This window comes from Vulpes lagopus, chromosome 12 (assembly GCF_018345385.1).
Source record: "Vulpes lagopus strain Blue_001 chromosome 12, ASM1834538v1, whole genome shotgun sequence".
NCBI classification, from domain to species: Eukaryota; Metazoa; Chordata; class Mammalia; order Carnivora; family Canidae; genus Vulpes; species Vulpes lagopus.
Genome location: NC_054835.1, coordinates 61,646,409 through 61,664,484, shown reverse-complemented (window position 1 = coordinate 61,664,484; position 18,076 = coordinate 61,646,409). Strand labels below are relative to the sequence as shown.

Sequence of the window (18,076 nt, the reverse complement as noted above, 5' to 3'; positions counted from 1 at the left end):
GCCACCAGATTGTCCTCCCGATGTCTGTGACTGGTTGACCCCTTCCAGTCCCCTTCCAGTGTTAGGTTTTTTAAGCTCAGGCCGCGGCCTACCCCCGACCAAAGAAGTAAAATAGATCTCTGTGGATAGGTTTTGCCCAATTTGGATACGTGCTCTCCACCTTAAGTCAAGTCCATCCCACCATCGATGCCAGGTGGTTGTCATAAATGTGCTCAGGTGGACTTACTCAACTTTTTTGACTTTATTTTCACAGTTATGAGTAACGGTCAGGGAGACGACATGAAGAAGAAGAACTGATTCTGGCTGCCGTCTTTCCTGTAAAGTGTGTCCAGTGTGGCCAGGCAGAGGGAGCCTTGGGTAATGTGGATGGTTTTAGGGCCACGTTGTGTACCTCTGGGGTGCTCAGCCCGGGTTGCACAGTGGACCAAATTGGGAACTCCTAAGTGGTACCGATACCTAGACCTATCCCAGACCCATGCAGTCAGTCTGCCCCACTGGGCTTAGGGACCAAGCTTGGACACGTGGTATCTCCGGGGAGACGCTGAAGGGCAGCAACACTGCAAGACACTGGTGTCGATCTTTGGATTTTCTTACTCCGCAGAGAGGATGGGGAATGGAGCGTGTAAAGCCATGTATAGGTTGCCAGCCGGGAACGAAGTACATGTGGATATTTCGGTGAATCTTTGTACATTGCTCAGTTTACCTCATGGGTCTCCTTACGCTCCTGTCGCCTCCCCTGCTCAGAAATGGTAAAGTTTCTGGGCTGATACTCGATTATTAGATTTGGAAGGCTTTAAAATTCTAAACACTTAAGTCAGTATAACCAGATGAGTAAACACACTTAGTTTATTTTTAGCTGGTGTTATATCCACTCTGGGAGCGTGATGAATTTGAGCCTTTCTGCAGTGTCATGACTAGTCTTTTTTGCTAGCCTACGTACTTTTAGTACGAGCTCGTAATTAATCTCTTTGTTCATCCTATATTTGTAGGCTTCATATGTAATCATTTGAATTTATAGGAAATACCTCAGTGATTTGGTAAGTTTGAAACTCTGGCGCAACTTTATGTTAAGGGGATTATTTCCTCCAGTTTATAATATTTTTTAATGTTTTTATTTAAATTTCTACCAGTAAACATACAATGTAATATTAGTTTCAGGTATAAAAAACAGTGACTCAACACTTCCACACAGCTCCTGGCCCAAGTGCCCTCCTTAATCCCCATCACCTAACTCACCCACCCCCGTCACCTGCCCTGTGGTGTGACCCCCAGTGTGTTCTTCAGAGTTAAGAGTCTGTTTCTTGGTTTGCCCCCTTTCTTTTTCCCTTCACTGGTTGGTTTTGTTTCTTAAATCCCACGTCTGAGTGAGATCTTACGGTATTTGTCTTTCTCTGACTGACTTCACTCAGCCTAACATTCTCTAGCTCCATCCGTGTCGTTGCAAATGGCAAGATGTCATTCTTTGTACGGCCGAATAGTGTTCCATTGTGCACACGTACCACGTCTTCCTAATGCATCTTCAGTGGGTGGACACTTGGGCTGTTTCCACAATTTAGCTATTGTTGATAATGCAGCTAAAGCAGCGGGGCAACCCTTCGGATTAGTATTTCTGTGTTCTTGGATTTATCTTACCGTGATGTGAAGTCTTTGACAGGGTAATGTACAGGAAATGCAAACTCACCACAAGTCCTAATTTACCTGCTTTTCTCTGGTTGCTAAAGTGAAACCCATCTTTGAGACTTAATGCAGCCCACGGGCTTTCTCTGTGGCCGCGTGCATGGGTGCTGAGGGCTGGCTTCGGGATGTGATAATTTCAAACTCTGAGCTTTAGCAGACAAGCTCCACAGTGCCTTGGAGCCTGTGCTTTGTGTCTGACCATTGTGCGACTGGGTTTGTTTGTTTGTGTTTTTTTTTTCTTTTTTATATATAGTTCCCTGCTATCCTTATTGTTTCTACATTTAGACTTGAGGGTTTTTTTAAGGTGATAATGTGACTTTTCCTCTACAGATGGAAGTCTTTTTTAAAAGCCAGAGTGTAACCTAGGAGGGGAGAGGAAGTTCTGAATTGTTGGCTCAATTTAACCCCAGATGGCTACTTATTCTTGTCTTTTTGTTTAAAGTTCAGTGAAAGAATCATTACGTGAATTGGCCTTTTGTTGACTTCTTTAGTAAATGCAATTAGGAAAGAAGGGGAAAAAAAAAATCTCAATTTTCTCAAATGCCAAGTTGTATCTTCCTTGATCTTATTAAGTGACTTTCCCTGTGGAATGTATCCTTATGGTTGGTGGACTACTCCCTTACATGTTTTAATTTTAACGAAGTCTGAATACCAAGATCTTAGTCTGCATAATATTTTTCCTTATAAGATATCAGACATTTTTCCATATGTTCAGCTGGAATTGCCCTGTTTTAAAAATTCCATGGACTCGGGCAGCCCGGGTGGCCCAGGTGGTTGAGCACCTGCCTTCAGTCCAGGGCGTGACCTGGGATCGAGTCCCGCATCGGGCTCCCTGCATGGAGCCTGCTTCTCCCTCTGCCTGGGTCTCTACCTCTCTCTCTTTGTGTTTCTATAAATAAATAAATCTTTAAAAAAATAAATAAAAATAAAAACTCCATGGACTCAAACTAGAATCGCCATCTTTACTGCTTATACTTCGTGTGTTTTTAGTCTATTTGGTACCAGACTATTTGACAAGGGAGCTACTTAAAAAGTAGAGTGAGTTTGGTTTTGGTGGCCCAACCACAGAATTGGAGACTCTAACTTTCTTAGCGCTGTCCCTACTCTCCTCAGCATCTTAAGCTATCACCTTACAATAGTTGACTTAAGAGAAAATGAGATGCGGCATCTGGGCTCCCAGTAAGCCTGGAGTGATAACTGACGTCTGGCTCTTCCAACCTGAGGCCCCATTTTCCTTTGGCAGGGCGGTAAATAACACCTACCTGTAAACCAGCTCCTGCCTGGGGGGTGGGCTGGAGAGTAGACTGGCGCCACACTGGACTCCCCCCACCCCCCAAGGAGCTTTCAACACCCTGGTGCCCGGGTCCCACCCCCAGGGATTCTGACTTCAGCTGGGACATAGGAGATGAAACAGGGAGCAGTGATAATGGCGTGGACTGCTAGGCAGCCCCCCGGGGAGGTGACAGGAAGGGGGCAGATTGAAGATGGTCTGAAGGTAGATCCAATGCTCTGCCATCCTCCATGGGGAGGATGGTGGAGCATTAAAGAAAAAGCAGAGTGGAGAATGAATAAAAGTTTGGGCCCTGAGCCCAAAATGGTGGTGCCATTGCCTGAGATAGAAAACACTGGCATGAAGGCCTAAGAGCATCCCTGTGTGTAAGAACAGATTGGGAAGATCCACTAATATGTGACTAATATGTATGTTTCTCTGCTTTGTTTGTTGTTTTTTTCTTAGATATCACATTTATTCTAAAATCAGGATTTCCGTCTTCCACTTCATCTTCTTTGAATATTTTTCAGTTTTGATGCACATAACTAGTAGTGTCTTATCTGTCGCAGTGGATTTTAGGCCTCTGGCAACTGTACGGATTGAATCTGTTTGGGGTTGATATTTCTGTTGGTAGAACTTTTCACTCCATAATCAGAGTTAATGAGAACTTTCATGTCATCATGTTCTCTTGGCACTTGAGGTGTTCTAGGCTGCAGGGACATCCTTCAGAGCGGAGAAATGAACGGGAAGCACTTGCTATAAAGTAGGTGCTAAGCAAATGTTACTTGAATCTGTGTCTGGTGAGTGACTGGGATGAGCTCAAGCTGTTCAGATTTTGGAAGCTGGGGTTTTAACAGTGGTTTTAAAATCTCACGGAGTTTTCTCCACATTGCTCAACAATGGCCAAGGTATCCCAGCAGATCTGAAGGACTGATTTTGTGATTCTAATTAGTGGTGGTAACATGTGGAGGCACACATGTTGAATTAAGAGGCTCCCTCTGCAGCGGGTGATTTTTATTTAGGGTGTGAGAAGGTTCTGGAAGCATCTGTTCAACCCATCCTTGCATCATTTTTGTTCCACCTGCGAATTGGGTAGGGCTGATGGCAATATCACACATGTGTAGGTGTCATTGCTTTAATGTCATCGAGCTCGGTGCTGGGTCTTCTATGCCTTTGCAGCCCACCAGCTGTCATTCACACATCCTGGTTTAATCTGCTCGGCGGAGGTTTCTGTCTTCTTTAGCCACATCCTGACATACTAAAGGAAGCCAGCCATGCCTTACTGGTTTTTGTGCAAGTGACTCCTAGATCTTTGAGCCTGTCTTGTCTAACGAGTCTTGGTGGATTCTTTAATACCGCCCAGAGTGCTTATGGCAGACAAGCCATCCCCAAGCCACGTCCTTCCTAAGGTCATGTTGGTATGTGGTGAGTTCTCAGGTGCTCCTCTATGGATTTCCCATTTTTCTAGCTTTGTTCAGTGGTCTCGTGAGATATTTTACTCGTCAGATTGTGCCACCACTTGTCTTCAATGGGCAGATGAGCATGCACGTCCCCCCTTTTCTCACCCTGGGCAGTGTTCTCTAGAGTAAAATGCTCTTGCTTACGGGCAGTTTATGTTGCTGTGTGTGCTGCACTGACTTCTCCACCAAAGTCATAATTAGCAGGTAGGCTTTAGGTTCCTCGCTAGGTGTTTCTGATGGTTGAGACCTTGTTAAGAAACAAAGGAGAATTATTATTTCTCTCTTGCAAAGTCACAATGGAAGTAAGAAGCAGGTGCCTGTCAAACTCCACTGACTCACCTTGAGTAACAAAATGTAACAGCAGCAAAATGATGTTACTTGACTGTTTCTGCTTCCTTAAATAAAATGAGAACTAGTCTGTTGGAAACTGTCATGTGTTCACCTATTTTTACATCATAAAATGCTATTTGCTCTAAAAATGAAACTTGAAATAATTCAGATAATTTTCATGGTGGTTTATTTGTATTTTTCCCCCTTGTGTGTTTTGAGGGCCGGCTCATTTAGAATGATATTTCAGTTGTATCTTCCTATGAATGCATCGCTCCTGAAGACCATAGGGTTAACTGGCCTGCAAGGATTTTCATCAAATCAGTAACGCTTTTCTCCATGTCTAAAGTGATTAAAGCTTGGCTGCACATTGGTACTGTATTTGTGGTTCTCTGATGACCTCGTAATTTCCTTTTTTAAAAAATCTTTTTAAGAAGATAGCCTTGTGGGATTTGTAGGGTTGGAGGAAACCTGGCGATCATAGAGTACAACACAGTCCCTGGCGCTGCCTGCCTAGCCTTTGGTTACCCAGCCCCTGCTTGAATACCTCCCAGTGATGGGAATCGTGCCCCCTTGTAAAATAGCTCATTCCATTCTCAGCCAAGTCGAATTCCTAGCAAGTGCTTTCTTGCTAAGAAAGCAATAAAAGCAAGAAAGCTTGCACCACTCTTTTTTTTTTTAATCTCTGACTTTATATCCTGCGTTATGAGAAACACCACTTTTAAAACAGTGAAGGTCCTATTCAATGTTAACCGAATTCTCAATGCTCAAGGGAGCGTTGTTTTTGACTTTGAGTTATTTTCAGGTTTTTACTGTAAATCCTTTAGAAATTGTAGTTCCCATTATATAAGTCTGTGAACTCTGAAAACACTTCTGTAGACTATGTTCATTCAGTTTCTAATGCACAGGATTCCTTTTCTTTCCTTTTAGAGCGCCGGGACAGTAGTTTCTTGCCTCCAACCTTTGGAACCTCTCTCACTCACGATGGTTCTTCTGAGATTAGTGACAATTCACTTCATGATTCTGCAGGTTCTCACAGTTCTGTAGGTTTGAAAATGTGTGTGTGTGTGTGTGTGTGTGTGTGTGTGTGTGTGTAGATCCAGACATGGGTATGCTACAAGATACGAGTCCATTTAGAGCAGTTAGGTGTGAGCCCCTACTTTCATTCATGCTTTAGTTCCTCCAACAAATGTTTGTTCTAACTTTTCTAAGAAAGTCTTTTTTTTTTTTAAGATTTATTTATTTATTTACTTACTTACTTACTTATTTACTATAGAGAGAGAGGCAGAGGCACAGGCAGAGGGAGAAGCAGGCTCCATGCAGGGAGCCCGACGTGGGACTCGATCCTGGGTCTCCAGGATCATGCCCTGGGCCAAAGGCAGGCGATAAACCGCTGAGCCACCCAGGGATCCCTTGTCTAAGAAAGTCTTAAGTCAATTACCCTAGATAAAGAATGGAGTGGAGTCGAGACGTTCTGTTTTTATTTTATTATCTGTTACATTATACCATCAGTCGCAGGCAGCAGACCTATCCCAGCGATTCCTTGTGCTCCAAATGGAAAGAAGAGAACACTTCCGTAATCTCTAACGTTGTGTAAAACACCTTTCCTTCCTTCTCAGATGTGCGTGCATCTGTTATTATTTGCTCTCAAACATGTGAGCCGATTTCCAGCCTTTTGCATCATCTTGTTTGTCATCTTTTATGTGTGCAGCAGCACTGGTCTCTATGAAGACGCCTCCCTTGTCCCCTCATCAGGACCTTTCACAGTCGGTCAGCATGGTGCTGTTTGTTTTTTTTTTTTTTTTTTAGGAATTTATTTATTTATTTATTTATTTATTTATTTATTTATTTATTTATTTATTTATTTGAGAGTGAGCAGGAGGGGAGGGCAGAGGGAGGGGGGGAAGCAGACTGCCCCTGAGCAGGGAGCCCTATTTGGGGCTCAATCTCAGAACCCTCAAATCACAATTTGAGCCGAAGGCAGATGCCTAACTGACTGAGCCACCCAGGAGCCCCAGCTCATTGCTTTAGGTGACGGCCTTCTGGACTCCTGCCCTTTCTAGGTCTTGATAACAACTTGAAGGTGTGTCCCTCCAAAGTCTAGAACCCATGTGTGGCTTAGTGTGGTATTCCCCTTTTGCCTGTCAGAAGCTCTCTGATACAGTTGTGTTTTCTACAAATTTGTGTCCACTTTATCCCTTTGACATTGATTAGAGTCCAGTCCATGGTAGCGATTCCTCATCTTGTTTCCTGCATCTTCTCAGAGATGAATTTGATGCCAAGACAAGTCAGTGGTGCTTTTAGCTAATTGAGACTTCGAGGAGATGCCTCGTAGATGTCTGGCAGTTGAAACCCCTCATTGCTAATGCAGTCTGTTTCTGGGCCAATTTTTAAATCTATATTGGGAACATACAATTTCTTTCTTTTATCTGACCGAATGATCTATGGGCTCTTCCCGGGGAGATGTCATTAGATTCCTTCCATCTTTTATTGTTCTTCTTCCTTTCCTGTTGAGCATGATTTGGCATTAATCAAAATTTCTATTATTATTTCTAGCAATTAAGCATGCCCAAGATGATTATTTTTTCTAGGTTAATATCCAGGGCTGGCAGCCAAGGAAATTGAGTGCTTACCATGTGTGAGGTTCAACACCAGGCATGCCATTGATTTTCGTGTGATACTGTTGAAGGATAGCCTTTCTTCCTAATGTCAGGAATACTTTTCTTTTTCTTTTTCTTTTTTAGTGTCCACCACTTACAGTTCATAGTACTAGTTTTGGAGCTTGCTGCAGTTCAGCATGAGTTCAGGAAGTATTAAGCTATTTTTTTTTCCTGTTCTAGATAAGAAATACTGTCTGTGTGGTTTCGTACTTGTTTATTTTTAGATCAGTTCCCACAAAGACACTTAAAGGAAAATACCATTTATCATGTATTGTATGACAGGTCCTGATAGGATATATTAGTGGGTATCAGGGTAGGCACAGAACTTCTGGGAGTTTTTGGATGCCTGATATTAAAATAGAAAATGTAGAGAACATTTATTACATGCAGGAGACTTTCCTGAAATGTTCTTTGTCACTTCCCCATATTAGAGTAACATACCTGACCTGTGCCCGTATGCCTGTCCTGTCTCAGTGCGTAAGTTTGGTATATCTCTAACACCTATGATTATTCTTAGTTCCTATGTGCAAGTGTATAGATCAAAAGATTAGTATCAGAGTGGTCAAAAGACCACTATATATTGAAAACTTTTGTAGGTGACACTTCAAATAGGAATGGTCAGCGAGAGTGCTTTAACGTCTAAGTAGCATCGTAACAAGGCCATGAGGGTAGGAGAGGTTTATGGGTGGAAAACCTATTAAGCCCAGTAGAGAAGAAAAAGAGTTAGAAGTTAGGTCAAGCTTAATTGTTGCATGAACGAATGCATCCATCAGTGTTGGAGCTAGGTTGGTCCTTAGTGTCCATGGATTGTCCCAGCTATGGTACTCACTGGCTCTCTGACCATGAGCAGTTCTCCATGAGACGGAGTTTCCTTATCTTCATCATTTGAGAAGAATTCTTTAAAAAAAGAAGTGAACCCTTCTGTAAGATGAAAACAACCAATTTGTTTTGAAGCAGGTAACCATGTTTTAAATCACTGGGGTAAGTGGATGTCCTTTGTTACAACATTTTGTTATCACTCAGTTGGTCTTGAGGGTCATGAGCTACCTTCCCATTTGCATGAACAAGGAAGTGAAGGAGAGGAAGCTAGGGATGTGGAAAGCTTTTGGCCGTTGTGCAGATTCCTTAGGCTGACAACACATCGTTAGTTCAGAATGTGCTGGACTCAAGGCTTGGTTAGGGCAGCTATTAACATCAGAGGAGATCTGGTCTAGCAAGTAGGGCCGGTTGGGGGAAGGTTCTAGGCAGTCTGCTGATTTTGTGGGGCAGGGTGGTTGCATTATGGTACCAGGTCCTCGTGCCATGCAGAGCAGAGCAGGGAAGTCAGCTAGAGATTGGTGGCCTGGACCAGGTATGGTGTCGATATCCTACATTAGATGGGCATTGGGGGAGAACTTCCAGCAAAGGACAGAGGTGCCTCTGCTAAAATTCCCTAATATAACAAAATAACAAAAAAATTTAAAAAATATAAATAAATAAATAAATAAATAAATAAATAAATAAATAAATAAATAAATAAATAATAAAATTCCCTAATATGGAAGCTGAGCATATTCTTTAGGGAGAGTAGTTCCTAGAATCAAAACGAGAAGCTTTACAGGAAGATCAAAGATGATCCAGGACAGCTTGACTAATAGGCGATTAGTTCAGGCCAATCTTATCTGGGCTCTTATGTCCAGGCTGCAGATCGACTGTGATTAGTTTACCATGGATCCTGTCCCCCAGCTTTAAGTCAAAAATCGGAATAGTGTCTTGATCCTTCAGTCCCTGAGGGCTGTCTGCAGTTGGGGAAGGCGAGTTCTCCAAAGAAAAGCACAGGATTTTTCGGGAGAAGCAGATGCTGAGCTGAAATGAGCAGCAGATGTCCACTGCGCTGAGCCTAAATCAACACCCTGCATAGGAAGGCACAGTGATGCAATTGAAAATTTAATTTCCCTTCTGGCTGTTGTAGTCACGGGCTAGAAATCTGAGATAGGTCGCTAAATAGTTTCTGTTTAATTTCCATACTTTCAAAGGTGTTTGATTTCTTCAATTCCTTCTTTGAAAATGTAGTGTGAGTCTTAACCCTTAAAGCACCCAGTTCATTGTTTTCCAGAGTGGTGGCTTCTTCCTTTTGTGCCCTCTCTAAGCAGCTGCTGTCAAGCTCACAATTGAACATTTGAAATCACTGTTCTGCTCTGACAATGCAGGATACTGGATTGCAAATCTCTTTTGCAGCTCTGGTAACTGCCTCGATATTTTTTTTTTTTTTTTTTGCCTCGATATTTCTAATGAAATTAACTATTTATGTGGTAAGATACCAGCAAAAACAAAATAAATACAGACCTATAAATTATACTTAGCTAAAGATTGCTTTGTTCCAGAAACTTGAGCTAAGACAAAAACAAAAAGCCTGTTACGTGAGGCCTTCTAATTGTTATTTTAATCAGAACACAGAAACAGTGAAATTTTGGAAAGGATGATGCTTATGATTTCTTAACAAGCAGCCCCTCACTTTAATCACACCGATTTCTCACTTTGGGCCTCTCAAGTCTCTTGCTAGTTTTCCAGTTAATCTTTTATTAGATTCCATGACTGTTGCAAGCACGACTGTTTGCCTGATGACCTCATGCTATGTCAAAAACCATGAGCAATGACTGTGACCTTTTTAATGTCTAATATTGGAGACCACTGAGCAAAAGGACACACAATTGGACTCTCCCGAATATGTTAGGAGGTAATGTAATAGATACGCTGATTCCTGCTTTAGCCTTGCTTATAATTGCAATAAAGTTGGGTCTGCAGAAACTCAATGGTTCTGTAACCGTATTACCAGGCAACAGAATGACTTTGTATTTTGTTCTCTTCTCCCTCCCACCTACCCACCCCTGCTTTTTTGTTGCATAACCCCCCACACAGATGACAATTTGAGGGAAAACATTTACTGATTTAATATTGATTTATAAAAATCGTAAGGGAAAATCCATCATTTTACTGTCTAGATCTAGTCGCCGGTCACAACCTTAATTAAATATTTCCCAAACATTTTACAAATATTAATACCTGCATCAGTGTCTTGAAGACTTGTTTTCCTCATCTCGAGTATTTTGAAGGGGAGATTAGCGTATCTGGATAGAGGGCAGGCTGACGGGAACTGTATGAACGACAGGTATTGTGCTACATTGCTCACCTAATGTCATTTGATCCTTTTAATCATTGTTTTATGCATGAGGACGCTGGGGCTCAGACATAAAATAATTTGCACAGTGTCATCTGCAAATGTGTATACAGACCTGACCATAAAGCCTGTTCCTTTTCCCCACTGTCTCCCCTTCTGCTTACAGTAATGAAAATAATAGCTAGAGTTTTTATAGGTGCAGGAGGAGCCGGGCTCTGTCCCAAGTACTTTGTGCACCTGCATTATTTCATTTAATCCCCACAAAAACCTGCAAGGTCGGCAGCTCAGGTTAAGTAACCTGCCTGAGGCAACCGTAGCTCACAACTGGCGTGTCTCACTCCGCAGTTGAGTGACCTTTCTAGAACGCCTTCCCTGACTACACCTTGAGTTTGCAGTATTATCTATTGGGATGTTACGAAAAGAAAAAGCTGGATGGTTTTTAAGGATAGGATTGGCTGACTGGAAAGAGAATTCCATTAAGTGGTTAATTATCTGTTGCATTTAAAATCCCGAATTTCCCTCAAGCCTTGGCTGTGGCTCAGAGCAGCACCAGTCCGTGGGTGTGCGTGGTGTCGCACAGCGGTGGCCTGGTGGCGCTGGGCACGGAGAGGCTGTAGGGTCAGAGCAGCCCCCACCCCCAAGAAGAAAGCCCATCGTGTAGACATCCATTTCGTCTCTGTCCCCCTGGCTCACCAGGGCCATTATCACAGGAGCCTTGAAGTGCTCTTCCCGCCTAGAACTCGGCGGTGGGTTCCGGCCGCATAGAGGGTGTCAATCCAAGTTTCTTCTGGTTTTCCCGACGTGGCCCTGCCCTTCCTTATTGGATGCACCCCAATAAGGTCACAGCACTGATCCTCGTGCGCTTGCAAATGGCAGCCGAAGGGCTTTGTCCCGCTCGTCCCCCGCCGGTTTGCACCGTCCCTTCTGGAATTCCTCCCTGAGGTCCCTACTCGGCGTGTCCTCGCGGCGGCCTTGCCCAGGCGCGGGCGGCCACAGTGGGGACAGGTGGCCTGCAGGGAGCCCCGACCCTGCGCCGAGCCCCGTGCGCCACATTCACTAACCCGCGGGGCCTCGTGCCCCCGTTAGGGCAGACGCGGCTGTCGTCTCCGTCGTGGAGCTGGTGAAACTGAGGCCCGGGGACCTCTCTGTCCGGCTTCCGGTCCACCGCGGGTTTCGGTTTCCTCGCACTTGCCGGGGTCTGTGACTGCCTCGTCTGCTGGTCCTCGGGGTTTTCCTTACAAAAGCCTGGGACACAGGAGGCACTTCCTGTTGAAAGGTGTCGACTGCCCCAAAGTCGTTGCATTTTATTCTTTCAGGAAACCTAAATGAGGCGCGCCCTATGATGAATGAGGGACTGACTGTCAAAGGGACCGATGAGGCCTCTGGCCATCTGCATTCCGAGCCCCGGCACTGACCGTGGCGAGCCTCGAATTCATGCCCTCACGCGCTTAGCCAGCATCTCCTGTGTCTCCTGTGCACGTGGCAGGAAGTGCTCTGGGGACACGGGTCCGCGTAAGACGCGGCTCATGCCCTAAGAGAAGTGACGAGGTGGCTGTGCTGTCTCGAGAGTATGATGTCAGCATAAAAAAAAAAAGTTTAAATTGTTTGTAATGCTGTGGGCCTTAAAGGATCAGAGCTTCAGAACAGCAGAAAATAAACTCATTACAGAAAAGCGGGGGAAAAAAGGTGTTGACTGATGAATGAACGAACGAATGAACCGTCGGCCAGAGTAGACCGTGATATCCGTGACGAGCAAAAGAAGAATTTGGAAGATGATGCTTGGGTGGTAACGGTGTGGAAAGGCCTCGAAGCCCTCACATCAGTAATCGCTGAGCGTCTTGCCTAAGGCGCGTGAGCACGCGTGTCACGGGGAGGGTGGCTGGGCTTGCTCGCAGGCCGCTGGCGGGTCCAGGTGGGTGCCGGGGACAGGGGACAGTCGCCGCTTCCCTTGCTTCCCTCGTCACGCGCGGAGCACCGGGTGCTGCAGGTCACGGGAGGCGGCCGTCGCCGTGTCGCAGCCACCGGCGCCAGTCGGGAGATCTCGATTGTCTTTGATTTGGTCATTGCTCTGCACAGTGCTGCGCCACCGCCCTCCTCCTGGCGCCGGCGGGCAGCAGCGCCTCGGGGTCTGGGAGCTGCCCGGGAAGGCCGGGGCCCTGTGCGCCCTCCTGGCGCGTCGCGAGGGCCGAGCACAGCGCGGGCGGCCTTGGGCAGCGGGAGCGCCCGGCCCGCCCCAGCCCCTCGGCTTCACGCTGCACCGAGTCGGGAGGCGGAGGAGCCAGTGGGCCCCTCGGCCCCTCCGAAGTCCAGAAGCAGCATCAGGCCCTCGGCCGCGGGGACGCGGGGCTGCAGAGCTCGGCCCCAGGGGAGCCCAGCCTCGCCCGCACTCGGAGTCCGCTCAGCAGCAGCTCTGAGCGCCCCCTCGTCAGGCGCAGTGGGGACAGCGGTGCTCGGGGGATAGGTGCTCGAGGGACAGAGGTGCTCAGGGGACAGGTGCTCGGGGGACAGGTGTTCGGGGGACAAGTGCTCAAGGGACAGCGGTGCTCGGGGGACAGGTGCTCGGGGGACAGCGGTGCTCGGGGGACAGGTGCTTGGGGGACAGGTGCTCGAGGGACAGCGGTGCTCAGGGGACAGGTGCTCGAGGGACAGGTGTTCGGGGTACAGGTGCTCGGGGGACAGGTGCTCGAGGGACAGCGGTGCTCGGGGGACAGGTGCTCGGGGGACAGGTGCTCGGGGGACAGCGGTGCTCGGGGGACAGGTGCTCGAGGGACAGAGGTGCTCGGGGGACAGGTGCTCGAGGGACAGAGGTGCTCGGGGAACAGGTGCTGGAGGGACAGCGGTGCTCGGGGGACAGGTGCTCGGGGGACAGGTGCTCGAGGGACAGCGGTGCTCGGGGACAGCGGTGCTCGGGGGACAGGTGCTCGAGGGACAGAGGTGCTCAGGGGACAGGTGCTCGAGGGACAGTGGTGCTCGGGGGACAGGTGCTCGGGGGACAGGTGCTCGGGGGACAGGTGTTCGGGGGACAGGTGCTCAAGGGACAGCGGTGCTCGGGGAACAGGTGCTCGAGGGACAGAGGTGCTCGGGGGACAGGTGCTCGAGGGACAGAGGTGCTCAGGGGACAGTGCTCGAGGGACAGTGGTGCTCGGGGGACAGGTGCTCGGGGGACAGGTGTTCGGGGGACAGGTGCTCAAGGGACAGCGGTGCTCGGGGAACAGGTGCTCGAGGGACAGAGGTGCTCGGGGGACAGGTGCTCGGGGGACAGCGGTGCTCGGGGGACAGGTGCTCGGGGGACAGGTGCTCGGGAGACAGGTGCTTCCCTGCAGGGGGTGGTGACAGAGCGGATGGCGTCTTTGCGGCACCTGCCATCCCGAGCTGCCCGTCGCTGTCTGTCCTGTCGCACAAAGGACAAAGGGTCTTCTCCTCATTCACGTCAAGAAAACCGCACAGAGCAGTGGATTTCAGGAGACGGGGCTGCTGCCGCTGCTTCCACCACTTGGCAGCCACCAGAGAGAGGAGCGGGGTGGCTCCGGCTCCATCCCCTGCGCCACCGAGCCACCGCGCCACCACGTCTTGGCCTCTCCAGCCTGTCACACTGACAGATGAGGCGAGCCAGGCCGCCCGCCGCGGGGTCGGAAGGCCGAGCCGGTGCCGGGGCGCTGGGGCGAACGCTTGACTGGTTCTCCCGAGAACCCAGAATGAAGGGGTGGGCGGGGTGTCTGTCACGGCGCCGCAGGTCGCCACCCGGGGCCACGTTGGGGTGCCCCGCCAGAACCTGGGGGGCAGCGGGAGACGGGCTGGCTCTCTGCCGCCTCCGGAAGCCCACGCCACGGGGAGCGCCGTCCTGCTCCAGGCCTGCGGGGTTGACGGCGGGGCCCTGTTGGCAGATCAGACCTTGGAGACGGCTCGCTCGGGAGGGCGGTCGGGGTCGAGCCCTGGTGGCCCCCTTCTCTGCGAGGGAAGAGAATCGCGTCAAAGTGACCTGCGGTTGCGTGGCCGCTGGCAAGGTGTCCTCCCGGCAGCCTCGAAGGTCTGTGCCCCTGTGGCTGGGGCCCTCTGGCCTGTGCGGCCCAGAGCTCCCAGGCTCCTGCATCCCCCGTGGGCTGACGCCCCGCACGTTCAGGGACTTGGGACTGCGGTGCCACCCCCGCGGCCACTAAGGACGCCAGGCTTCTTCCCGGATGCCTTCGGGGATGATCCCTGCCGGCCTGTGACTGAGCTGCGTCGGCCCAGGTGCGCCTGCGACGGCTGTGCCTGCCAGCTCGCTGCCGCCGGGGATTTGGGGGCACGCACAGGGTGCAACCTACACCCTCCGGCCTTCAAAGGCCTGGAAGGGGGCTCAGGGGCCTGCAGGGTCCCTTTGTCACTACCGGGGAGGGGCCAGCAGGGCTGACCACCAGCTCCCCCTGGCTGGGCGCCTGGCTCCCGCCTGCAGCGCAGAACCCCCCCCTCCCCGTCCAGTGTCCCACCCGGCCCCGGCATCCCGCCGCCTGAGCCCCAGGGGTTCAGCTCTGTGTACGCAGCTGCACATGCGCCAGCTTGCCAACACGCTGGTCTCTAGTACCCCAACGCCCCAGGCCTGTGGCATCTGCACTGTCCTGTGCTCAGCGCTGTCCAGCTCCCCTACTGGACAAGACCGGGTCACCGGTCTAGACTTTCCCCCTAATTTTGGCAAATTATTTTTTTCTTTTGAGGTTCTTTATGTTCAGACCTGGGTTAGGGCCCTACTGGTCTAGTAGGATTGTTTTAATGACTCTCCCATTTAAGGCAGGGGTGGGGGTGGGGGGCGATTCCAATCCCTTTGTCCCAGGAGATTCCTTTGCTTCATATTCTTTAAAAAAAAAAAAAAAAAGATTTTATTCATTTATTCATGAGAAACACAGAGAGAGAGGCAGAGACACAGGCAGAGGGAGAGGCAGCTCCCTGCAGGGAGCCCGATGCAGGACTCGATCCTGGGATCCCAGGATCACACCCTGGGCCGAAGGCAGGGGCCAAACCACTGACCCACCCAGGAATTTCCCCACCCCACCCCCAGTTTTTTTTTTCTAAAGATTTTATATAGATATTCTTGAATACACGTTAGGATGTGAGGGGGAGGTGTGATGTCAGCTGCCACCTGGCAGCATTGGAGACCCCAGTGTGACTCTTCAGCTAAGAACCAAGGGCCAGGCCCTCAAAAGTCCAGCCACATCAACTAAATACAATGTGACAGGCATCAGTTCAGAGCAGAGAACTGGTTTTTTCCTAAGGATCTCTGTCCAGTCGAGATGCCAGAAACAGTACATGATGAATTTTGTGCTGTCATTAAGAAAAATCTCATAAAAGATTTTTAAGAAATTACAGGCAGCCTGGGTGGCTCAGCGGTTTAGCGCCGCCTTTGGCCCAGGGCGTGACCCTGGGGTCCCGGGGTCCCGGGATCGAGTCCCACGTCGGGCTCCCTGCCTCTCCCTCTGCCTGTGTCTTTGCCTCTATCTCTCTGTATCTCTCATGAATAAATAAATGAAATTTAAAAAAAAGATTTTTAAGAAATTAAAAAAAAAAGAAATTTATATCCCTCTATATGGTCTCCCATGTCTTAGTCCATTGGGGCAGCTGTCGCAGAGTTCTGTAGACTGGGTGGGCCACGAACAACAGGGATGCATCCCTCACAGCTCTGGAACCTGGGAAGTCCAAGAGCAAGACACCAGCAGACCCACTGTCCCCTGAGGGCCCACGTCCATCTCACCGTGTCCTCACCTGGTGGAAGGGACAGGGGACCTCTAAGGTCTCTTCTATAATAAGGACACTAATCCCATTTATGAGGGTTCCACCTTCATGACCTAATCAGCCCCCAAATACCCCACCTCCGAACACCCCCAGCTTGGGGACTACACGTTTATGTATGAATTTGGGGAAGCCAAGAACATCCAGTCTGTGACAGTCCATACATAGAATTCTGATGATGTAAAACTAGGGGGGAGGGAAGTTTGTAAGAGTAAAAGATAAACATTAACCGTGTGACCACAGGCATCGCTGCCAGTGGGTCTGTAACTGCAGAGCAGATAGGTCAGGGCTCCAGAGTGACGCCACCAAGCCGAGGGCCGTCCCAGACTCTGCACGCGCCCGAGAGGTCTCCCCAGGTCCGGCCGGGCTGCTCAGCACAGCACCCCTCTCCCCCCCCTCCACCTTAGGGGGCCTGCCCCCACCTGCCCAGGACAGGGCTGCACTGTCCCCATCTCTAGGCCTAAGGAACTAACTGGTTTCAGGAGGCGAAACCCCCCAGGTGGTGACCAGCCCTTGGCTGTCACTAGTGTCCTTATCATTGGGTGGGGAGGAATTTACTTGCCCTCAGGAAAAGAAAAAAACCCAACTGAATAGCCACTCCTTTGTCACTTGATCTTTAGTCAGTAAATGTTCCCTGGGTCCCTGCTGCTCCTTGGTGCAGGTATTGAGAAGGTGGGGAAGGGGGGCACCCCATGGCCTCGGGAGTCCCGCTCTGCTGCACCTGCGCCAAGCGTTTGCTGGGGAGGAGAGGAGGTGCAGAGGGCTGTGGGGCCCCCGGGGACCCCGACTGAGCCCCCCAGGGCATTCCAGAGGAGCCATCAGGGGTGTGCAGCCCCTGGGGGAGGCGTTGGCTTGGCTGGATAAGAAGAAAAGTGAGCATCTCATAGGGGGTCCTGTTGGTGGCCCTTCAGGGAAAGGGCTAGGGATGGGTTTAATCTAGTCTCACTTAATTCTCACTGGACAGTAAAATAAGCAGTTCACTTTTTCTTTTTTTTTTTTCTTTTTTTCCCCGTTCTTCTGGAACTCGTATTTTTAAAAAGCGTTATCCGCAGGGTGACAAGAGGTTACCGCATGGAAATTGCCGGAATCTGCTGCGTTGTTAGAATGATCTTGAGATGGCCTCAGGAAATTTAAAATTCATTGTAACCATAAATCGTAATTAGGGGAAAGATTAAGAGGATCGTAGTGGGCTGTGGTCACAGCGCAGCATGGCAGTGGGCTGTGGTCACAGCGCAGCGTGGCGGTGGCCTCTGTAAACCTTTTTCAGTCTTCGCGCAAGAAGGAAAACAAAACCAAACACTAGAGAGGCGTTACATGTGTAAACTTAAGTTGTAAAAATATATTTTAAATTACCCCTGTCTTATCAACCTCCTCTGCCACACAAGAGGCTGCGATGCAACCTCCTCTTCCACTGCAACAACTGCAGTGGCAACTGGTTCACAATTGTTTGTTGCTTTCGGATATAGCCTCGCAGAACGGAGGGAAGTTGGTCGAACATTTATGGGCGAACGATGAGAAAAATTGCAAAAGGAAGGATGTTACTGTTTGTGAAATGGTTGGTTCTACATGACTATTAAATGCTGCCTTTCAGTTTTAGTAGAAATATCAGATGTGGGGGTTTTCCTTTTTTTTTTTCTTTCTAAAAGAAACACCACCAATCGGGGTAGGCGGCGGGGGGGAAGCATATAGCTTTTAATGTATTTTAGAATCCCAAGTAGTTGCGAAGTGTGTTTTTGTAGCGGTTTCTTATTGAATAAGGAGACTG

The 18,076-nt window shown here is 48.9% G+C and overlaps 1 protein-coding gene across 3 annotated transcripts in view; it reads left to right on the top strand.

The window, feature by feature from the left end:
* ATP8A1 (ATPase phospholipid transporting 8A1) overlaps positions 1-18,076 on the top strand; it is a 223,414-nt gene that overhangs the window by 16,264 nt on the left and 189,074 nt on the right. The gene's annotated exons all lie outside the window — the stretch shown is intronic.